This window comes from Oryctolagus cuniculus, chromosome 1, assembly GCF_964237555.1.
Source record: "Oryctolagus cuniculus chromosome 1, mOryCun1.1, whole genome shotgun sequence".
Lineage (NCBI taxonomy): Eukaryota > Metazoa > Chordata > Mammalia > Lagomorpha > Leporidae > Oryctolagus > Oryctolagus cuniculus.
Window position 1 is genome coordinate 163,685,264 of NC_091432.1, and position 4,979 is coordinate 163,690,242.

General features: G+C 43.9%; 1 long non-coding RNA gene across 1 annotated transcript; it reads right to left on the reverse strand.

Annotated features, from left to right (window-relative positions):
• Positions 1-1,103: 1,103 nt before the first annotated feature.
• LOC103348167 (uncharacterized) lies at positions 1,104-3,845 on the reverse strand. Its single transcript, XR_516614.4, has 4 exons — positions 3,442-3,845; positions 3,151-3,232; positions 2,380-2,498; positions 1,104-1,430 (listed from the first exon to the last, which is right to left on the reverse strand). It is a non-coding gene; the product is annotated as an uncharacterized lncRNA (long non-coding RNA).
• Positions 3,846-4,979: the final 1,134 nt, after the last annotated feature.

The window sequence follows — 4,979 nt, forward strand, 5'->3', positions numbered from 1 at the left end:
TCCTGTGAGACCAAGAACTCATTGTTTCATTCTTGCTTGGGTGAAGGCAGGGTTTGCCATAAGGCTCAAGGCAAACTTTGTTCTGGCTCCATTTAATCTGTTCTTCTCACACAAAGGGAAGTTTCTAAAAATCTACATTAATCTTATGTTTTGTTTTGTCTACCCTGTATGCTTGGGAAAAAATTTTAAAAAATACCCAATCATACTGTACACATCTGCATTCTGCATTTGTCAAACCCTGCAGGTGCATCATCCAGACGTGATTTAACACTCAGCCACACCTGATCATCTGTCTAATGTTTCACAGACAGCAACTGGCTGGTATCATCACTAAGTGTCTAATGAATACATAATGGCTAGTGAATAAAAACTGACTAACAAGCTACATTAGAAGTTGAGGAGAACACATGTTCTCTCCTATCTTAAGACTTCACCTGCATGTGTTCCTTGCAATTCAATGCCGTGAAAATGGAGCAGAACTTCGAACTCCTATGTGACCTAGAAATGAGTGTAAATACTCTTGTATTTGGTATCTTGATGCTTTAGACTACAGCAAGACTAGTTATTAGATACTTGTAAGCAGCATGATGAACCTAAGGGAAATTAAATTTTCAATAATTACAGAGTAGGAATGGCTCACGACCTCTTAGTTCCTCTAGATGCCAGGAACTGGATGCCACACCCATCCTATCTGGATACAAGGAGCAGGATGTCACACACATTTCACTGAGAGCAACAGGAAAGGAATACAATTTAAAAAAATACACAAAACTACATGTAAACGTTTTTTAAAACCATTAAAACCATAAAGCATGGTCTCAATACAGGACAGAGAGAACCTAGCCTTCAGTGGTGCCACGGTGCTGGGAGAGAAGCGCAGAGGGAAGAGGCGAGCAGGAGCGGAGGGGGGCCCCTGGTCATTCCCCCTCTGGGACTCACTTCCGCCTGGCTTCTCCTTCAGTCAGCCTGTGCAACCATAACAGAAAGCTACTTGCTCATGCTATTCTCACTGTAAACTGGCACGGCCTGGCCTGACGCATCACCACTGCCCATGCGAACTCTTAATCCACGGTGAGTCACAAAGCAAAGAAAGAGGAGCAGAGGCAGAACAAGAGCACAGTTTTAATGATAACAGGGCTGAGAAAGTCCAAGGAACAGGGAGTGCTGGTGGGCAGCAGGGCGAGTCCTCCAGGCTCTAACAGTGAAGACGCTGTGCAGAGTTGGGTCCTCAGGTGACCACATGAAGTCAGGGAGGGTGCGGCCGGTGATCTACGCGGAGATCCCGTACAGTCCACACAGGGGGCCTTCATATCCAGCGGGTTCTCACAAGATCAATCTGCCACACGTCCTTCGGCATACACAGATATGCATAGCACACACACACCCACTCCGACGTATACACACAGACATTGAGATTCGGCCTCACGCTTCTGTAGGAAGAGAGCAGGGTAAGTTTTATAGGGACTGAAAGGAGGAAGGAAGGCTTTGGTGGCTGCTACTATGATGCCAAGGGTGAGAGAGCAGAGGACTCCAGTGGCTGCTTCCTGTGCCCACAGCACCAGCACAGCTGCTCCCATACCCAGGTGCATCATCAACAATGCTGGCTCCTCCACAGTCAAAAAGGGCACACCACCTGAGCTGCAGGGACCCTGATGTTCTTGCTGAAGGGGGAGCTAGTATTTTTCTGTGGGTTTTTCTTGTCTTTCTTTTCTTTTTTAATTTGAGAGGCCCTGCCCCTGAGGCTAGCTGGAATCAAAGGTCCCTGACCAAAAGCAGGAGAAGGAATGGCGGCAGGTGTCCCTGTGCCTAAGTTGAAACTTTGGAATCAGAGATGGGGCCTGGAGGGGACACACAAAACCCAATGCTCCTGACAGTCAGAGGGGGTGCTGGTCCCACAGACACTCTACGGGCTCCAGAGCAGGCTGGCAAACAATGAGGTACAGTGCCTAGTGCCAACTAAGCACTACACAATGACTTGGCAATGATTATAAAGCTAGCAGTCAACTGGGAAGCCAGTCTGGCTTCCTTCAGGGTAACATGACGGCTGTGTCAAACATACATACCTGACAGCCTAAGCCTGGGACTTGGTGGGAGAGGAAGTTAGGCCAATGGCTTGTGTTGGAGCATTGGCCTCCACAAAACCAAAGTGCTCTCACAATGGTGCGCATCAGGTACCCAACTTGTGGGAAGAGTGGGAGCTCCTGGATTCAAGGGGTAATTGGGACTGCAGTTGGTCCCTAGACTGACTGTGCCAGCAAACTGGCAAAGACTGCGTTGAGCAACACTGACACTGCGTGGTGTGTGCCCAGCACCAGGAAGCACCATGGACAATGGGAGGCAGCTCCCCACAGAGGCAGCCAGAGAATGGCAGATGACCACCTTGGAAGGAGGGTGGTGTCCATAGCTTCAGTGTGGTCCACGGCAGCTTGAGCAGCACGGTGGCAGAGGAACTGCCTGTTGGGGTGGAGGTGACTCTGCAGGAGACATTACGGGATGGCCTATAAGTGAAGACACATGAATGAGAGAGTCTTTTTGTTCCTGCCCATCGGGGGCCCTAAAGGTGGACAGGACGACAGTTTCTGAGCTAAAGAGGTGGCTAAAAATTGGGGTGGGAACCCTTAGGGTAAATGGGCTGGTGGGGCCTCGTGCCTTTACAGATGTCACCAATCCACACTGCCATGACCATAGGGAGAAGAGACAGTGCACCTACTGGAATTTTGAAGAGAGCTGAAGACAATAGCATTAGAAGGAGGGGGGAGGTGGTGCCCATGTCACTGCTCTGAGGGTCTAGACTGGGCTGAAGGGTCAAGTGTGCAGGTGCACTTGCTGTGATGGCAGAAATGCCTGGTGTAGAAGTGTTGGGCTCTGTGCTGACAGCGTGGGTCCACAGCAATGTTCATACAGCTCTGTCCATGTCGCAGGGGTAGGCAAGAAAGACGAGGAGGGTAACACACATACACGGGTGTCAGGGATTCTCCTCTGTAGGAAGAGGGCTTCAGAGAGGAGGGGGTGAGTCTTGGGATTTGGGGGAGATCAGAAAGGGAGGTGAGGGAACCAGGGATGAAGACGGAACCTACCCAATGGCCTGGAGCTAAGCGGAGGAAGAGGGTTGGCAGTGACAATCAAGGTTGAGGAACTGTGTGTGCTTACCTTACCAAGGCAGAAGGACAGAAAGGCTTCGGAGCAGGGCAGGCACTGCCAGCGAGCCAGTGGTGGGAGCAGCAGCTGGGACCTGCCAAGTGTAAGTGGGCAAGCACAGGGAGTCTACAATCTCTGTCACTGAGTGATGAGACACAAAGAGCCAGTAGAGAGGCAGTGCAGCCTACCCTGGTGTCTGTCCACCCCCCAGGACCTCCACGTTAGCCTGGGGGTTCTCAGGCTGCTCAGTGCCTCCTCCCTCAGTAGGAATGCAAGGCAATTTAGGAGGTGGGTGCAACTCACTTGGGTGTCACAGGAGCCTGCTTCGGATAGGAGACAGCAGTGGTAGCAGTCCCAGCAAGGTGAGGCCTGCAGTGGCAAGGCTTCAGGTTCCCCACCCCATCTCTCTCTGTCTCTCTCTCCGCCTCTACCTTTTGTAACTTCGCTTTTCAAATAATTAAATAAATCATAAAAAAAAAATAATTTAAGATGTAAATGAGAAAAACAGATGATAAATTTCATGGAAGTATGTCATTACAAAAATTAAAGAAAAATGAAAAATATATGAATAAAATATAAATGAAATACATGCGATGGGTTTTCCGTAAATAAACAAACTTTAAACTATTAAACTAATAAAAACATTTAAAATACAAATTTGAAACTAATTAAATGAAATTTAAAGTTAAAGATAAAATATGATTAAAATTAAAAACAACAATACTTTTAACAAACTAAAAATTTAAATAAAAACTAAATCTGAATTTAAATATTAAGAATAAAATAAAAACTAAAAGTTATGAATTACAATTGAAATTAATAAAATTAAATACATGAGATGCCTTTTCTTCAAAGGAACATAATTTTAAAAAATCAATAAAATAAAAATTTAAAAATAAAATTTGAAACAAATGAAATGAAATCTTAAAATTAAAAAAGTTAAAATATGATTAAAATTAAAAATAACTTAAAATTTTAACAAAATAAAAACTAAGAATTAAATTAAATTTAAAATAAAATAAAAACTAAAAGTTATGAATTACAATTGAAATTAATAAAATTAAATTAAATACATGAGATGCCTTTTCTTCAAAGGAACATAATTTTAAAAAGTAAATCAATAAAATAAAAAATTTAAAAATAAAATTTGAAACAAATGAAATGAAATCTTAAAAAAGTTAAAATATGATTAAAATTAAAAACCATAACTTAAAAATTTTAACAAAATAAAAACTAAGAATTAAATTTAAAATAAAATAAAAACTAAAAATTAAAATTTAAAACTAAAATAAAAACTAAAAGTAATTAATTACAAAGGAAACTCATAAAATTCAATAAAAATGAAAAATAAAATAAAATAAAGACCTTCAAAGAAAACTGAGAAACTGAATATTAACAGATAAATTTCTTGAAAGACTGTCCAAAGTGAGTCCATTGTGAACTGTAAAGTGGGGTAGTTCTGCCCAAGGTAGACAGCATCATGAAGAACATTTCAAGCACAGCGGTGTAGGGTTCTGTTCCGGGAATCCAGACTGAGACTGTTCCAAGTGTCCTAAAGGAGAGAGGTATCGGACGAGAGAGATCTGAAGTTGAAATGAGGAGACAATTCCACCCGAAGTGGCCTCCAATAGACTCAGCAACCAATCACTGTAGGGACGGCGACCTCGACTCAGCAACCAATCACTGTAGGGACGACGACCTCGACTCAGCAACCAATCACTGTAGGGACGACGACCTCGACTCAGCAACCAATCACTGTAGGGACGGCGACCTCGACTCAGCAACCAATCACTGTAGGGACGGCGACCTCCACAACGTGCAGCGATGCGGCCCCTACAACA